Genomic DNA, 19586 nt, shown 5'->3' with positions numbered 1-19586 from the left:
ACGTAGCACTGCCGAGCCTATAAGGGTGCTGCAGGTTTTTCCTCCCAAGGTGGAGAACCTTGCATTTTTCGGTGTTAAACACCATGAGGTTCTTGTCTGCCCATTTGCTGAGCTTGTCCAGGTCAGCCTGGATCACCCACCTGTCTTCTGGCGTGGATGCTTTGCCCCAAAGTTTGGTGTCATCGGCGAACTTGGCCAGTCCACTCCTGACTCCAATGTCCACACCATTAATGAAGATGTTGAACAGTATGGGTCCCAGGACAGAGCCTTGAGGGACACCACTGGTCACAGGGCACCACAATGAGTGACTGCCATCAATCACAACCCTCTGGGTCCGACCATGGAGCCAGTTTCCCAGCCAGCAGATCGTGGTGGACCCAAGGCCACAGTTGGCTAGTTTGGCCAAGAGGTGATCATGGGATACCAGATCAAAAGCTATTTTGAAGTCAAGATATATGACATCAATCTCTTCTCCCTTGTCCAGGTGATAGGTCACCTGGTCATAGAAGGAAATGAGATTGGTCAAACAAGTCCTACCCGCAACAAGCCCGTGCTGGCTGTCCCTTAGGATGTTAGCCTGGGCCAGTCCATCAAGGATGGCCTCCTTAATAAACTTTTCTAAGATCTTCCCCAGGATAGAAGTCAGGCTAATGGGCCTGTAGTTAGCCGGATCCACTCTCCTCCCTTTCTTGAAGATCGGCACCACACTGGCCTTCTTCCAGTCTTCGGACACTTCACCAGAGCGCCAGGAGTTTTCAAAGATCCGTGCCAGGGGCTGGGCTATGATGCTCGCCAGCTCCTTGAGTACCCTGGGGTGCAGATTGTCAGGGCCGGCTGACTTGAAGGTATCCAGCTTCTCAAGGTGTTCCTTCACAAGGTCAGCATTTATGGAGGGTAGGGGATCCCCATCACCTGGATCTCCCTGTCCCATAGTATGGTATCCTTTTCAAAGTTTTGCTGACATAGCCAACTTGGCATCCCTCACCAGCTGAGGTGCTAGTAAAAGGCCACGTATAGATGTATTTACCAGCAAAATGGCCCTGTTGCCCATATGAACTCATTCCACTTGGTGGACTGACTGAAGCTGTACCTGCAAAAGAGTTCTTTGGGCATAGAGCTATATCATCAGACACTTTCCTTTCTCTTTTTTTGTTTTTTGGGGTTTTTTTGAGAACAAGCAAGTTCTCTTTATTTCACATTCAACTGCTGAAATTTCCTCTTCTCCAGCCTTAACCAAATCCATCTTGCATCAGTTACATCCTTTCATATCTGCAGATTCTTCCAGTAAGGTCCTACCTTCTATCCACGAGTTGTTCTTGATGCATGGGATGAGCCCTCTCTAAAATACCCCTGATCCTATCAGACCCTGGGGGTGCCAGACAGAGCCGGGGGCAGGCAGGGTCTCCATTGAGACTGGTCCAGGACACCTGTGTGCGCTCGGCCCGGCGGATAGGATGGGGACACGGGTCGGCTGCACCCGGGAATGGGGTGAGCAGGTGGGGCCAGGGCCAGGATCACAGGACTATGAGAGTGTGGGATCAGGGCAGAGCCACAATCTGCTCCCTACCTGCCCCTGCAACTTGCCACTTCTGCAAGTGGGGACATACGGGGAGTGAATAGCAGCTCTGCCCCAGGCCCCAGCCCCGCGCTGTCACTGCCCCCAGCCCTGCCCACCCATCCCACTCCTGGATGTTGCAGTGAGTATGGGGCAGATAGGCTGGAGTACCCGGGCAATGGGCCTGGGTCCAGCTGCAGTAGTGGAGACGCTAGCAATGGCAGCTGGGCAAAGTATGCCACCACCACAGGGGCTGCTGGGAATCCAAGTCCAGTCACTGCACTGCCATTGCTCCCAGCCCTGCCGCATGCCAGGGGACAGTGGGGCTGGCTGCACACACCACAGCCCAGGCTGCCCCCCACACCTAGGCAGGGTGGAGCTGAGGGACCCGCTGCGAGCCGGATAAAATCCTTTGGTGGGCTGGATCTAGCCCATGGGCCATATTTTGCCCACCCCTGCTGTAGAGGTTCCTGCTTTAGTCCACTGTCTAGTTTCTCAAAATAATACTGAGGAGGAATTTGAAGAGAAACAAGAAGATCTCTTTGTAGATATTTAGAGGGAGTTTTGTGACTATTTACATGCTGATTCATATATGTGGAAGAAGCTCCATGTTGGACAGTATTTAGGAGTTCTGGGTTGAATTCTTAATAAGACCAAAAAGACTGTCACCATCTCTATCTCCCTTAGCGGGGCAAAGATAATATTTTCCTTCTAGTGACCAGTAAGTATTCCCACCCAAATACCAAAACAGCAGGACTCAATTCAGTCTACATAAAATGGAATTAGTGTGGCTACAACTAGAAAAAAAACCAATGTAAAACACTGATGTTAAAAAGCTGAATTTAAATTCTACAAACAGATCCCGTACAAAAGAGCTTAGCTTCAGTAACAATATATTCCAAATTGGCCATATTCCCAGCAACATATAAATCTTACCACATTAGCAACCGCGGCTAGCTTCAGAAATAAATGTTCTCCAAGCAACATGCCCCCCATTGTCCCATACTCACTTTAGTTCAAGGTAGCCTCCCTTTTGAACACATACACAAGTTACAATTCCCTCCTTTCTGGTATGAGATTTATGCACATTATTAGACTACCTTCTTAATAACTCACTTCCAAAATACACAGATTATTTTGTCTGTTAAAAATAGGCTTTTGAACTATAAGAAAGAGGCATTTACTGTTAGTAACATCTCAACTTCCAGTAGTCAAAAACATTTTTTTTTTATATTGGTCCCATTATTTGATTCATAGTTTCATAGTTGGTAGGGTCGGACGGGATCTAAGCAGATCATCAAGTCCGACCCTCTCCCATGGGCAGGAAAGGATGCTGGGGTCAAATGACCCCAGCTAATTGATTGTCTAGCGGAATCTGACTGGTTAGGTAAGTCAGATTTGATCTGCCCCTAAAAATATATTCCCAGTGCTTTCATATCATTTAACTCGAGGCATCTTCTCGTGACTGAAGAAAGTCCCAGTAACACCTTCCTAGACAAAGCTTTATTAACATGCAAATGGAAAGTTCACACTGATAGCTCATTCATTGCACAAATAACAGTTCCTACTTGAGACGATGCAAAATTAAAATTGTAAGCACAGATAACCGGAGGATCAGAAATGGAACAGCTCGGTTATACATGTCACAGTAATATTTGAAAACCAAATTCTTTTAAAATTATTATCGTATTTCCAGTTGGAATCAATTATGGTAATATGGATGAGTAAGACTCAAATGTTGGGGGAAAAAAAGTGTGCTGAATTAGGCATTAATGTAACCACTGACTGTCATCAATATATACTTGGAGAGAAAGAGAAAGAGACGGGAAGTGTTAGCAATATTTGTAAATATATGAATTGTACCTACCTGAAAGACAAGAAATTGGAACCTAGGGGGTTTAAAAGATTCACCTCATTGTAACAAGCCAGAAAATATACACTTATCCAACAGGTTACAATTCTGCAGGAAACACAGTTGTATCAAATCCCTATGGTACAAACAGACAGTGACAATTTATGACTCAAAAGAAACCCTTGGGGGGCCACATCTACAACTTTGTTTCTTCGGCAACAGCAAAAAGCACTACCTTTACCGACCTCCGACTGCAAAGTCCTCCAATAGCCCAGAGCCAGTGGGATTCCACAGAAAGTGAGAATCTCCAGAGAAAGATCAGCCTGGAGGACCAAGGCCAAGGTCAAGTACAATGAAACCACTCTTCCCCCTAGATCATTAATGCTGTCACGAAGCACAAGGTGTGCATGCATTTTATGGTTCAGACTTGTTACTCAGTTCTCCTCTCTTGGGTGTATTATATTCAAGAGCTAGGCCTCAAGGGGTAACCAATCCCATTCAACACATGATCACCTGTGAAATATCCGGTTAAATAAGACTCCTTCAGAAACATGCCAAAACTTTATGACCAAAGCAGGAGTAGAATCCATTTCTCCTGGGTCACACAACTATCTTAACGAAATCATCCTCTCAATTCCTGTAATCTTCTGCATCATTCATCCCAGCCAGACAACTTCATCCACAAAGCGGGTCCTTTTCTGTTGCACCATCCTGTCTAATTGCCACGGTAAAAGGGGAAAAAAAAAATGTACATGATCATATAATTAAAGACTGTGAATGTATCCACACCTGGGAGCTGAAGTAAAGCTGAAGAGGCAATCATAATCCAGGCATTTCTTGACTTCTGACAACTTAATTTTGCAGCCTTAGTAATGTTCTTTTAATTATACAAAACAAAAAAAAGCTTCAGGACTAGAGAATGGGGACAGCCCTCCTTTAACACCGCCGGGCACAATACTGAACAAACTCCAGTGGGAATTTAGAGCAGACGACCAACACAGAAGAGGAGTAAGATTCAAAATAATAGATATGAGACTCAAGTGAGAGGGTTAGCTTGCATTTAAATGAGAACATCCTAAGAGAGACAGTTGTACTCTCAGTTTTCATGTATATCATATCCCTCCTGAGGACTGGTAGACAACAGCCAGTCTAAATCTTGTTCCTACTTTGATACTATGAACCCTGTTTCTCGTTCTTGGTCCAGGTCAACAACATAATGCAGCCAAAATACTGAGAGGTATCTACATCTACCTCACGTCACAGTGTTTACTCTTAAAGGCCAGTGGAAATTTGCTGTCCTTCTTACCCGTCACGTGATATTTATATGCGTAGGTTAACTTTATTTCACTAGCTCTCAGAGTACCCAATATCAGTCGTGACCATTAATGGCAAACTTTTCCATCCTAGTGGCTGAATGTCACTCCGCTGGATGGCCAGAAGGTTCACAGGAAGAAAAGCTAACATCTTCTTGTAGGGTCCTGAGAGCCTTTAACTGAAGAAATGGCAGAATTTTATGGGAGTGTTCATAAAAATCAAAGAAAATTAGGGTTGGAAGGACCTCAAGAAATCATCTAGTCCAACCCCTGCTCAAAGCAGGACAACTCCCAATTACATCATCCCAGCCAAGACTTTGTCCAGCCGGGTCTTAAAAACCTCCAAGGATGAGGAGTCCACCACTTCCCTGGGTAACCTGTTCAAGGTGTTCTAATGAAAACCTTTTTCCTAATATGTAACCTCAACTTCCCTTGCTGCAACTTGAGACCATTGCTCCTTCTTCTGCCATCTGCCATCACTAAGAACAGCCCAGCTCCATCCTCTTTGGATGGAGCTAGACTGCCAGTAGTTGAAGGCAGCAGCCCTAGATTTCAGGAGGGCAGACTTCAACGAGCTAAGGAGGATAGTTGGGGAAGCGCTGAGGTCCCAGAGGGGAGGGGAGCCAGGTGTCCAAGGAGAGTGGTCGCTCCTTAAGGAGATGATCCTCCAAACCCAAAGAAAGGTAATCCCAATGAGGATCAAAGGCAGCAAGAGGGCACACAAGCCTCCATGGCTCATCAAAAGCATCCGGGAATGTCTCCTTGCTGAAAGGGTGGCGTACACCCAATAGAAAGAAGGGGTCATCACCAGGGATGACTATACTGCAGTTGCTCAGGGATGCAGGGGGGCAGTCAGGAAGGCCAAGGCAGAGATGGGACTGGGACTAGCTTCCCAGATCAAGGACAATAAGAAGTCCTTCTTTAAATACACAGGGGGGAGAAAGAAGGTTCTGGGTAATGTGGGGCCCCTGCAGGACCCGTTGGGAAATTTGGTTGTCACACCAGATGACAAAGCTAACACGTTTAACGATTTCTTTGCCTTCGTCTTCCTAAGTAGGGACCAAAACAGTCACCTCCCTGCTGGGTCCCCCTCGGGCCCCAAGAGAGGCACACCTGGGCCAAGGATTAGTGAGGAACTAGTTAGGGAGCTTCTGGAGGGACTGGATGTATTCAAGTCAGCCAGTCCAGACAATCTCCACCCTAGAGTTCTAAAGGAATTGGCCAAGGTCATTGCAGGACCCCTGGCATGACTTTACGAGCACTCGTGGTGCTCGAGGACTGGAAGAGGGCCAACGTGGTTCCCATCTTCAAAAACGGGAAGAAGGAGGACCCGGGAAACTATAGGCCAGTTAGTCTTACTTCGATCCTAGGCAAGCTGTTCAAGAAAGTTATTCTGGCACACATCCACAAGGGGCCAGCAGGGGATTTCATGCTTGGGGGCAACCAACACGGGTTCATCAGTGGCAGGTCCTGTCAGACCAACCCGATGGCCTTTTACGATCAGATCACCAAATCATTAGATGCAGGGGTAGCAGTGGACATAGTCTTCCTGGACTTCCGGAAGGCTTTTGACACTGTCTCTCATCCCGTTCTCATTAAGAAACTGGGGGACTGTGGTGTCAACACCCACACAGTCACTTGGGTCACCAACTGGCTGGAGGGCCGCACCGAGAGTGGTGGTGGACAGGTCATTTTCAGTCTGGAGGGATGTGGGCAGTGGGTTCCCGCAGGGCTCGGACCTCAGGCCCGCACTGTTCAACATCTTCATTAGTGACTTGGATGAGGGGGGAAAAAGCACCCTGTTCAAATTTGCTGATGACACTAAGATGTGGGGGGACGTGGGCACACTAGAAGGAAGCAACAGGCTACAATCAGACCTAGACAGATTACAAGGGTGGGCGGATGAGAATAGGATGGGTTTCAACACAGACAAGTGCAAGGTGATGCACCTGGGGAGGAACAACCGGCACCATACCTACAGGTTGGGGAACTCCCCTCTTGTCAGCACAGAGGTGGAAAAGGATCTTGGGGTCATCACTGACTCCAAGATGAACATGGGCCGGCAGTGTGGGGAGGCAGTAAGGAAGGCCAACCGCACCTTGGCATTCATCCACAGATGCATCTCGAGCAGGTCCAAGGAGGTGATCCTCCCCCTCTATGCAGCACTGGTCAGGCCACAGCTGGAGTACTGCATCCAGGTCTGGGCGCCGCACTTCAAGAGGGATGTGGACAGCATGGAGAGGGTCCAGAGGAAGCCACTCACATGATCGGGGCAGCAGGGCAGGCCCTACGAGGAGAGGCTATGTGACCTGAACCTGTTCAGCCTCCACAAGAGAAGGCTGAGGGGGGATCTAGTGGCCTGTTACAAACTAGTCAGAGGGGATCAGCAGGCATTGGGGGAGTCCCTGTTCCCCCGACCACCGCCAGGAGTGACCAGGAATAACGGTCACAAGCTGGCAGAGGGTAGGTTTAGGTTAGATATCAGGAGGCGCTACTTCACGGTCAGGGCGGCTAGGATCTGGAACCAACTTCCAAGAGAAGTGGTGCTGGCCCCTACCCTGGGGGTCTTTAAGAGGAGGTTAGATGAACACCTTGCTGGGGTCGTTTGCCCCCAGTACTCTTCCCTGCCATGGCAGGGGGTCGGACTACATGACCTACTCAGGTCCCTTCCGAGCCTAGAAACTATGAAATCCCCCCTCAGTGTTCTCTTCTTCAGACTAAATAAGCCCAGGTCCCTCAGCCCCTCCCTATAAGTCATGTGCCCCAGCCCCCGAACCATTTTCCCTATCCTCCACTGGACTCTTTCCAATTTGTCCACATCCTTTCTACAAAGCCTTCTTGATATGCAGGTGAAGAGTCATCAAGCTAAATGAACATGAAGAAATATTGACAAAATGAAATGGAAAGTACTTTGCATTTTAATTTTTAATTGTTTTATAACATTTTCAGAATAGAGCTTGATTTATAAATATACTGACCAGGTTACCAATGGGTACTTTAGGAACTGATGCAACAGACTCCTCGATATGATGAGTGATAGTCAAAGTAAGCAAAGATCAATTAATTCAAGTTAATTTGTTATTCTGCTATGGAAACTGAATTCTCCAGTTTTCCAGTTCTAGAAATTAGAGCTCACCCTTGTTAATCCTAACAGAATTGGTCAAAAGAAAATAGAGGTTTGGGTTGTGGGTTTTTTTTGTTTGTTTGGTTGCTTGTAGAAATTTGTACTCCATTTAGCTGGAATTTCATCTCTTCAGTTTTGAAACTTGCAACGGCGAGAGTAATTTAAAAAAATAATTCACTGTCATTAATTTTGGAGTAAGGTTTAAGGAAGGAAGCAGTTCTGGTTTTTAAAAGCTGTCATGTTTCATCTCCAACATCCTATCTTAGTTTAGAAAGCCAGGGTGAGAGAGAAATGTTTAGTTCAAATATATGTATTTGAACATGTGCACTTAAAATTAACTCTTTATGAACTGGGGCCTCAGAGTCATCATCTCATTCCCATCCTGTTCCCTAGCAGTGTGGTCCCTTTCCCAAACTAGACTGCAAGGTGACAGTCCAGCCCTTTCTAATAAAGATAGGATCTGAATCAGTCTGACATTAACACGTGACTAAGACAAATAGAGAGATTGTCAAGATCCGTGGCGCAAATTGAGAATAGATTTATAGAGAGAGGGTGCCACACAAAAGTAATTAAACATAGGGGTGCACTGATAGAGATTTGGGGGCCAATACCCATAGCCAATATTTAAGGAGACGTATCAGCCAATGCCAATCCGATTTCCAATACAGCTGCGTGCAGCTGGTAAGTCTGATGGAAGGGGCATGGGGAGGCAGATCAACACCCCCCGGGGTGAGGGAGGAAGCGGGGCAGGCACTGCCCAGCCGGGGTGGGGCAGAGTAAAGGACAGAGCCGCGGCTCACAGGGGAGGGCAGCTCCCGCCGCTGTGGACACCTGGGAGGGCATGGGAGGGGCATGTGCCCCCTAGATCTGTGCCGGGTAGGGCAGGTGAGCTGCAGCTGCAGGCTGGAGCCAGGGCTGTGCTGGGCTCTCCTCGGCAGAAGCGGGGCTCAGGGTGGGCAGGGGCAGCACTGGGAAGGGCACTACGGAGAAGGCTGCAGCCACCCCAAATTTCACCATAGCTCCACCGTAGCACTGCTCCCAGAGCCATCGCTGCCCACCCAGTGCAGCCCTGGCTCAACCCCCGCCTCCCCTCACATGCCAGGAAGAGCCAAGACTGCACCAGGCAGGCGGGCGGGCAGTAGTGGCACTGACAGTGGGGCTACGGTGAAACTGGAGTGGCTGCAGCCCCCTCCATAGCCCCGTTCCCAGTGCCGCCACCACCCACCCCGAGCCTGGGCCAATTTCCAATACAGCCAATTTTCTTTATATTGATGCCGATATCATATCAGACCAATGCATTGATGCACCTCTAGTGCAAGTATAAGTTATCTATGATGCCAGCACAGGAATTTTCCATAGTGGAGTTGTTCTGGGCCGCATTTCACATTTTCTGCAGTAAGTTTAGAAATGATGCCTAAGAACTCTTGATTATGAGCTGGAACAGAGGAAATTACAGGCATCTGAACCACTATTCCCCAAAGAATATATAGCAATCCCACATTTTATAGCACCTTCACCAAAATGCACAGCAATGTGTATCCCAGCACAGTTATCCCACAAGTCACTACCCTTGAAGGTGGTGGAGAAGGATACTAAATCCACAGCACAACACTCTTTTGCTGAAATATCTTGATGACAGCTGGATACAATCCACTTTCACAACTGGCCAAGTGAGACCAAACAGTTTTGTGGGATGCTATGATGACTGAACTTTTACTTTTAGTACAGACACCACCTAAACAGTCTTTGGGCTTGAAGGTACATGGAAAGTATTTTATTGCCTTAATATGGTCTAATTTTTTTCAGTACTTCAGTTGTAATACTGAAAGCAAAGGAGTGGAAACCTAGGAATCTTTCTGTCCCTATTCCTTTTATAAATTTGAATCATTTGCAGCATTTAATTATTATCCAGACCCAACAAGCATCTCACAGAAATCATGAAGGCAATTACCAAAGATGAAGGTGGGGTATAAATGTCACATACAATAAGAAGTATCCCCCATCTTACAGCTGTTTCCATATGCTTACACTTTGTTTTCCCAGGTCATTTAAAATCAGTACTCAACTTGATCCTTGGTGTGGAAGCTAAAGAGTTAAGGCAATTTTGTGCACACAAACACACACACATTATTCATGGTGAAAGATATAAGCGTGTTTGGGAAATGTGAAAAATGCTGGAATGAAGAAAGCAAGCCCAGTTCCCCTCTCCATAGAATAACTCATTCAGAACTAGCTGGATTGCATTATAATAAAATTTAAATACGTGCCAACTCTTGAAATCTCAGGGTTATGAGATGTGGTCCTGATCATAGGATCACAGGAGAGTAGGGCTGGAAGGGACCTAACAAGGTCATCTAGTCCAGCCAACCCCCTACTCAAGGCAGGATCGTGACCAAACCACCCCAGCCGAACGATTTAGTTCAAAGGATAAAAATCCCAAAATTTCTTTGCATAGCCTGTTCGAACGCTTGACCATCCCCACAGTCAGAAAGTTCCTCCTAATCTCCAACCTAGATATCCCTTGCTGCAGTTTGAAGTCACTGTTCTTAGTCCTGTCCCCTACAGCCACAGAGAAAGGCCCATCTCCATCCTTTCTATAATCACCCTCCAGGTATTTGAAGCCTGTTACCAAATTCCCCCAGCCTCAGTCTTTTCTTATCCAAACTAAATACCCTCAGTTTTTTCAGCCCTTCCTCATACTTTACGATTTCCAAGTTATTTTTGTACAGACTCAAAGTCCTCTAAGAAATAACCCCCAAATCTGCATAATGTGCTCAAGCACTAATGTTTGTCCTGGGGACCTTGAGATTACCATACATGCATGTAAAAGGTTAGGAGCCTCATCGCATCTCCCTACCAGCTACAATGGAAAGAGGCTCTGGAGACAGACTTACTCCACCGAAGGGCAGGAACAATTGATGCTATTAAAAACTGCTTTGCTCTAGCAGTGCTTAGATGAGAGGACAGGAATGAGTTGCCAAGTGTGGTAAAACAAGCCCTTTGCGGTGAAAGCACATCCCCTTCCGAAGTCTGCTTTTGGGGTTTTCATATCAGAAACCTGGGTGCATGATCCAACATCCAGATTGAAGCCCTCAACCTTTGTCCCACAGTTCAGAAACACAGCCTACAAGGCCTTGCAGTCATAAGGGGAAGAGGCATTTCTTTATTTTTGTAGCAGCTAACTTTTGTATGGGACGGAGTCCTAGTGAAGATGAGGCAGTCTAGTTTTTACAAAAAGTTGAGACCATCATTAACCTTAGTCACCAAAATAAAGAGTTTTTACTCCAATCTGGTCATTTTATGGGACAGAAACTGCCTCAGATCCTCTAGGGCAGGGGCAGGCAATTATTTTGGGCATACTGAGTTTTGGCAAGCCGAGGGCCGCATGACAGGCAGCCCAGGGCAAATAAATATTAATTTTCTAATTTGGGGGGGGGGAGAAGGGGGGGCCTGTGGGCCAGACAGAATGGTTTCGCATCCGGCCCCCGGGCCGCTTTTTGCCCACCCCTGCTCTAGGATCTTTCCTTATGTTTGTTCTCATAAATTAGTGAACTTGCATTAAAAACATCACTCCTAGGAAGATGCGCCAAAGCAGAAACCTAAAACAGAGCTGTCAACATCTGAAAAGGAAATCTAGTTCTCATCCTTTTCTTTCTGGAGTACAGAGGCAATCTGAAGGTCCTCCTGTCTTCGCATTTAAAAAAAAATCCCACCTGCTGATACCTTAAAATATCAGTAGAGTAAGGGCTGGTTTTGTGAAAGGTTACTGAAAGTATCAGATGTGTCAGATTTTTTTTTTAACCCACATATTTCCTATGCAGGTGTTTGACTTAATCAGCTGTGACAAACCAAAAACCCCACCAGGAACCATCTTAACTTATCTGAAGAGTGACGCTCACTTCACCTCCCAGCTAATCAGACTGAACAGATTTTTATAACATCTGAAATAATCCTCCCAGTTCTCCTGTCATCTATGGAGCGTTTCAGGGAGGCAAAGTTTGAAACTCTAAGAAGGAAGAAAAACATAGGATTTTTAAACCTCCCTTTAATTATGGGGGGGGGAGAAGAATGGGCAAACATTTCTATTTTTTGCAAGACAACAGCGGTGCATAGTCCAGAATTCAGGTTTAATGAGACAAAAATAGAAGCTTATCTTGACATTGAAAACAGAGAGTTAAGTGGATATTTTAAATCAATATTCCCACACTGCATTCATAACCGTTATTACAGTGCCGTGCACCAGAACCTGGAAGTGGAACCGACTGCTGTGGTGAAGAAACTCGAGTCTCTTCCTAATTGAGATTGAAACTGTCTTTCTATATTAACTTCTGTCTGGGTGCATGTCACACTTGAACAAAAATAACGACTCCTCCATTACCCTGTTCCAGCTCAGAGAAAAGAAAGAACTAAAAAGGTTTATAACTGAAAAATTTAAATAATGTTTATGTAGTTGAAGGGGTTGATTTTTAACACAGGACCATTTTAAATCTGCTTTTAATAGCAAGTTTTTAATCCCAACAGTCCCTTTCCATCACTTCTTGAGCATGCATGAATTTGAAGATGGGAGTTCACCTTTCAATTCTAGCTGCCAGTCTAAAAACCTTAATATGGATTCCCTAGGCACCCTTAGAGCACTGGCTTTCAACCTTTTTAGACTCAAGGAACCCCTCATTACTCAACACACCCATTGCAAAATGCATTCACACTTTTTTTTTTTTAGTACAGAAAAATAAGCAAATAAATCCTCTGTTACAAAGACCTGAGAACACAACAATTCAGAATGCTTTTGACACTATGGATTCCTATTAGAAATCTCTGGCTTTATTTTGTGAATCACACTAAGTATTGTGCAGCACCCCATGGCACCCTTAAAACACTCTCAAGGGACCCCAGGTGCTGCAGCACTGTGGTTGTGAATCACTGCTCTAGAGAGGATTTAATCACTGTACAATCAAAGCATCTCTGAATGGTTGTTTAGGGGGATCAGGAGGAGACGAGGAGGTTGGGAGCAGGTCAATATACTGCTTTGAATACTGCTACCCAGGGGATCAGGCTTTGGGCATCTCGGCTTCCTAATCAAACATGTTCCTTCCTCCCTCCCAGTGACTTCAGCAACCCACACTACTCCCTGTTCATGTTACTTCTTGAAGACTAGTACCTCCATTTAGGTTGCTTCCTAACATATATAGCCTCTCTGAAGGCAACTGCTGATTGCTTTACCGACACTGGGAGTAAGAAAGAACCAGGGAGGTCGCACTTCGCAGGGCGGAGGGAGCAGCTGAATATTGGCCTATCAGCTAGTAATTACGGCTGGTATTATTCCAGGAGCAAGTGTGATGCCCTGTCGGATTATCTGGGTATAGGCAGACACAACAGTAATACCCACATAGAGTGATACAGTGAACATCATATCTGCACGTCCCTGTAGCAAGACAAACCCGGCTTCATCCAGGGTTAAAGGTACAGCAGTTTCACCCATTTATACAGCTTTAGCAGCATGCAGATGTAACAGTGAAATCACAAAAGTAGTTATACACTCTCAAGCAGCACCCCCTCCCTTAGGAAAGGGGGAATAAAGAAACTTATTGCTGCATATAATTTTAAAGGAAATTCAAGTTACCGTGTGTCCACAGCCTCCAATAGCCCTGGATGATGACCGCACGCTATGGCAGCCGGCTAATGAAGTCACTCCTTTAGCTCAAGTGATAAATATCTGTGCCGTAACTGTAGGGCAGAGTTTCAAACTCCACTGAATGTTTGTGCACGTGTTTGTTATATAGTCATCTTTTTCCAGCATCAGATGGTGATGCCAACCAGGTGCCCTTCTCTTGTTCACAAATAAACTGCACTCAAGGCCCACCGGTATTCTCCTGGATAGTAGGAATCTTTGGTGCTCAAATTCTGAGAAATTCTGCTCCATTTTCATATGTACAGGCATCACCTTGAGAGAAGCGATTTTGGCATTGCATATATTTTGCATTCACCATGAAAATAACAATTTAATTTTCTGAAAGTGACTGTTATAGGAACAGCATCTAGAAGTAAAAATACAGAATAGCATTAGGTCAAATCAATAGGTGTTTGCAATACTGCTCTGCTCTCACATCCGTAATGGGACAGAGTTAAGAAGGACTTTGACACCTGTACACTTTGGTGTCTCTAACATGCAATTTTCCTACTGCGCGCACCCTGTGGGAGACTCTTGAAAAGCCATGTGCGAGATCATCTCTTTGCCGCCTCATATCCAGGGTTAAAAAAAATAGATAAAAAGTGGAAGGGAAGGGAAAGGGAGGAGGTCAGCCTAGGAAACTTGCTGCTGTATTTAATTTTACCTAAGCTAAAGGAAAATATTTCTGCTTTGGGGAAGGCAAGCCCTAGGGAAGGGCATATGCTACACAGGTAAAACTGCAGCCTATTTCAGTAACAGAGTTAACGCCGCTCTGTGGTCCTACTTAAACAGGCAAAACCAAATCCTGCTGCAAGACACTGTTCACTATTAGCTTGCCCTTGGTGACAGGCCTTACATTTAGAAATGGTTATCTGTAGCACAGATCAGGGAAAAGTCAACTGAAACTGCAGCACGCTTTATTTTGCTCTTGATCACATTTGCAGAGCTACCATCATTTAAGGGGCCAAGCTCATTCCCAGTGTAATACTGAATGAATAGATTTACTGCAACAATATGTTTGGCCCCAGATGACCAATTTCACTCAAGGCTCAGCGCAAACGAGAGGTGTCATGGTTGGGGGGAGGCGTTTAGATCACATGCGACAGAGAAAAAAAAGACTGTTGTGCTTTAAGCTGGTCCTTAAAAATAAAACCAATGCTTAGTCAATTATTGATGGGAAAAAATATACATTACTTAGTGCAAGATGAAATCATGGAGAATGGTGTCTCAAACAAAAGGTACCTTAGGTCATTGAATCCATCCTCCTCCCAAAACAAGATGAAACTCCATCATCTACATTCCAGGCTTTGTCCAAATGAATTAATGATTTAGTGAGGGGCTTGTACCACTGAATATGGACATTTATAGTCTAATAAAGGTCATTCTCAGAAGTTCTGCCTCTATCCAGCTCATATTTTCTTTGCTTTAAATTACTTCATTTAAATTAATTAACTACTTTATATCAGCCTGTTATCTGTGTCATACAGCATCTATTCAGTTATCCAATGATGATATAACTTCCATACTGCCACATCCATCCTCATCATCCAGACAATATGCACACCTTCGGAAACCAAGCTCAATCCACACACATTTTCTGACTGCAGTGTCTAACTCCATCAGCATCAAAGCACACATTCAAAGTTTAGAGCCAAGTCATCAACAATGCAAAATTGCCATTAAAATCTCTCTCACCTAATTCCGAATTATTATGATTACTTGAATAACTAGTTTAATCCAACTTCCAATATACAAACACTACAGCTACAGGCAGAACAGTATAGAACAGACCTTCCATCTTCTATTTATACTAGATGTCTGAATTTGCTAATGAGGATCACCGTCTTGGCTAGTACAATGAGAGCTGAAATGGAGACCTTAGGAACTAAAAACAAAACTGTTGCAGCTTGAGCTGAGGAGCCATGGTTCTCTGGTTGACACTTTCCGCCTAGCTGCACAGAAAGGGGACCTGTAACTCACTGGAAAGGATGTGTTGCACTAACACTGGGCAAATGGAGAAAAAAAAATATCTTTTGGGGAAGACCAGTACAAAATTACACTTCAGACATAATAGATTCATTCAGTACCCCCCTCTATCTCCTTCTCCCCATCCCAAGCTCCCATCTTCTTCCAGCTGCTCAATCCCATTGCCTAAGGATTTTTCCTTCAAAGCCATAGACATTTGTCTAAATTGATCAACTGTCTTCTCACCCAATGCCACAACAGAAGAGGGAAAGAGAAAAACTTAATCTAAAGCAGCACTTTCCTTCCATTTCTTTGTACACTTTATCCTAACTATCTTTTAAGCTCAAGTCTTGCAACAAGACTAGTGCTCACCAGAAGTCTGCACTAACAGATCTCAGCGTGGGACCGGAGCCATAATAGCAAAGGATCTTTGAAAAAGTACCACCCTTATGTGACAGTACCAGAGCGCCCAGCAAATGGACAATACCTAACAGGGAAGGCTATGATGCTGCAAAAAATGTGGACTGATGCTTAACTTCACTCACATGGGTAATACCACTGTTCTCCAAAGGGGTGCTGCACTTATGGGAGTAATTGCACATGCCTAAGCCTTTTTTGGATAAGGACACAAGATCCTAAAATGAGAAAGCTCTGCAGACCACTTACTGAAGAGGACTGCTGGGAGAGTGCCTGATTTGGCTTATGCCCCATAACACCCAGCCTTCTGAATGCCAAATGACTCTTTTGTACATTTCTGTTACAGGACAAAACCTGCAAAACACACTGACAAATAATACACCGCCTGACATAATACTTGCATGTTGAATTTTTCATGTGCATTTATAACTGTAATTAGCAGTGTGCTGTAATACAGTACCAGAGTGCCAGCACTTCAGGCAAACTTATCATTTTCCGGTATTGCTGCGCAGTAATGATAAAACAAACATAAACAACAATATTGCAGAATGGAAGAGGGACATAAATAAAAAAAGCACCAGCTTTAGATTAGCGCTTCCCATACCACGAATCCCCTGTGGATGTTTCTCAAAGCTCATGCAGCCCTATTTTGCAGAACGGTTTCCAGAGTACAGTTTCAAACTACCCCTGCCATTCCAGTACTTGTTCTTCATAGCCAAAAATGCACTGCCATAAAAACGCCTCATTTACAGCCAGCACAGGAAGCTGTATGTTAGATTATGCGCTCATTCCCTTGTCAAAAAAGGGGGAAAAAAGACATTCCAGGAAATAAAAACCAAAAAAACCCAAAAGGCAATTGGCCAGGATACATGGCTGTTCCTCCCCTTTAACTCAGCAACAAAGAGGAAGGAAGGAAAATGAAGAGATAAAATAAATGCAAGGGGCAGATTTAACTGAGGCATGTTTACCCCAGAAGAATTTACCTTACCAGATAAGATCATCTATAATGCTGCACATTGCACACTGACTCTCTAACCACTGTGTTAGTGTTTACAAACACTTTGATCAAAAGAAACAGGGAGTTTCATTGTCCACATTGCACTCATGTCACGCATCCTTTAGCAATGCAATTCCAAGGAAAAGTCTGCCAGAGGACAACACAGTGTCAGTTATACAAGAGAAGCGCAGAAGCAAATATGCAGCAGTCGGGGAAGTCGGCTCAGCTGCAAGTACTCTCCCTGTACCCAGAACAGATTCCAAGTCGGTACTTGGAACAAATAAACTTTAAAGGGGCACTGGACCACAGTGTGGTAGACCAAGCTGGGAGGTGGGGGAGGGCACACGTGCCTGCACAGGTGTGAATGTGTTGAATCAAGCTGGGGGAGGGGAGGGGGGTGTATGTACGTGCATGTGTGCTGCATTCCCAACTGTATTCCATTAGCAGAGAAAGGTAGTTAGCCGTATTAATCTAAAAGCAGTCAAAAGCATGTTCCATTGCCAGCCATGGGTTACAAAATATAAGTAAACATCTCTCCAGGTCCAGCATAGCTGACTGCAGTGATTGTCAGACACAAATAAATATTATTTTGATGCATTACTCCTATTCAAGCAAAGATCTCCAAGGCATTATCCTCATTTAAATATGGGGAAACTGAAGCAAGTGACGTGCCTTATAGAATCAAAGGGAGAATTAGGGAAAAAACCCCAGGTCCCTTCAAATCCTGGAAAAAAAAAATCCCAGCCCTGTCCTCTACTTCTAGACTGTGCTACCTTAAAAAAAGGTCCACTGCAGGTGCTAGATCCCAAAGAATCAGTTGAAGACACATACATTTCTTATATTCATGACAAAAGAAATTTCAGATGGATCACAAAAAGGCATTTAGCTAAGGCGGGACATGTCTGTCTGCCACACCAAACAGTCCAGCTGTTGGTTTTAAAAATATGCATTCAACACACTACTCTGAAAAAAAACCAGAAAAACCCAGACACGTTCCAAGTAGCTGAGCGCCAGTTTTAGACGACTCAGATGCCTCATTCCTCTGGAAGCAGCAAGGAATGAAGTCATCAACATACAAAAAAACCCCAAAAAAACAAAAAAAAATCCACGCAGCATACAATAACAACCAAAAACCTTTACTATTTAATACTTCCCTTTCTCACTTCTAGTCACAATCACCCATCCAAGACACCTCTACCCTACAGCATCATGTCTGCATGAAAGCGACGGCAAATTCAGCTTTTTCTGCTACTGCCATTATTCAGAGGAGAAACTGAGGCAGGATTCCCCACCATTACCCCTTACCAAAAAACTACCTCTGGAGGAAAGTACCATCACACTCCTGCGTATTATTTGTCGTCGCAAAATCGCAGCGGCTGCTGGATCCAACAAAGCTTTCAAAGCCACCTGGGGGCACGCGTCACTTCTTCAAACACTCAGATTTAAGAATATATTACCTGCACGCCTGCCAAACGCACCCTGAACACAACACAGGCTTCAAAACACCCAACATGAGGCACTTTTCCTTCTCCCCGGCCTCCTTTAAGGAGCCTAGTGTGATGGCCCGCTCTCAGGACAGCGCTTCGCAACCTTTTTTGTACCAGGACCCATATGTAAACGTCGATGGCCAGTCCCAACCCAGCGCCCCTCACTGCCAACCTGCTGCCCCCAGGCTCCGGCCCCCCCGTGTGTGGGGCACGAGGTGGGCACACATGGGGCAGCGGGGCTGGGGGTGGGGGGCAAGGCGGCGGGCGGGCAGGAGGAGCAAGGTGGCAGATGTGCGATGGGTGTGCGGGGGGCAAGGCAGGCGGCACAGCAGTGACCGGGTAGTGGGTGTGCGGGGGGCACGGCGGCAGGTGGGCAGGCGCGGGGGCAGGGGTCCCCGGGCACCCCGGCAGGCTGGAGCTGAGCCAGGCGGCAAGGGACGCCCCAGGGTTTCCCCCTTTGAAGGACAGTCGTTGTGTAAAGTTTCTTCCCCCCGGCCCGCAGTGCCGGACGCCGGGGGCGGCGCAGCGCGGTCCCGGGGCTGAGCGGGGCGCGGGGCGCACGGACCCCCCCTCCCCCGCGCCCTGCAGCCCCAGGGCGGACGCCGCGGGCTGCGGCGGGGCCATGCCCGGAGCGGACCCCCGGCCCGGCGGGGGCAGCCGGCGGGCGATGCGATGCGATGCGCTGCGCTGCGCTGCGCTGCGCTGCGCTGCCCGCGCGGGGCCCCAGGAGTGTCCGCGCAAGGTCCAGCAGCCACCTCCCCGGGCCGGCAGTGCGGGGGGCGGGGCTCACCTGAGCGGGACGGCTCCCGCGGGAGCCGGGCGCGGTGCGCACACCCGACCCGACCCGTCCCGTCCCGTCCCCGCGCCGCCGGCTCCAGCGCAGCACAATGAGCACGGCGCAGAGCCCGCCCCGGCCCGCCGGGCAATGACATCATCCCTACCGCGGGGCGGGGCGGGGCAGAGGAGCCGGCGGCCTCCCATTGGCTGGCCGCGGGGGGTTCTGGGAAAGCTAGTTCTCTCCCCGTCTTTCGCCAAGCCGCGCTACAGAACCGGGACTATCGCTCCCGACGGGCTGTGCGCCGCGCAAGCGCAGAAACCACCGCTGGGGGAAAGCCGAGAGGGGGTTGGAGACAGTAGGCGTTGGCCGCCATGTTGATGGCGTGGGTTGCTGTTAGCTCGGAGCAGCGGCCGAAGCAGCCGGGTTAAAA

At 46.6% G+C, this 19586-nt stretch overlaps 1 protein-coding gene across 2 annotated transcripts in view; it reads right to left on the bottom strand.

Moving 5' to 3' along the window:
• The window catches only part of RAB30 (RAB30, member RAS oncogene family), a 76651-nt gene extending 57358 nt beyond the window's left edge, over positions 1-19293 (bottom strand). Inside the window, exon 1 of one of the 2 annotated variants that reach the window (XM_090030675.1) lies at positions 19169-19293. The gene's annotated coding sequence lies outside the window, so the exon portion shown is untranslated. The remainder of the gene's footprint in view (positions 1-19168) is intronic. The other variant, XM_090030677.1, reaches the window with a different exon arrangement.
• Between the last annotated feature and the right edge of the window lie 293 nt (positions 19294-19586).

This window comes from Crocodylus siamensis, chromosome 1, assembly GCF_052110815.1.
Source record: "Crocodylus siamensis isolate JL-2025a chromosome 1, ASM5211081v1, whole genome shotgun sequence".
Classification (NCBI taxonomy): Eukaryota; Metazoa; Chordata; order Crocodylia; family Crocodylidae; genus Crocodylus; species Crocodylus siamensis.
This window is presented reverse-complemented; position numbering and strand designations above follow the sequence as displayed.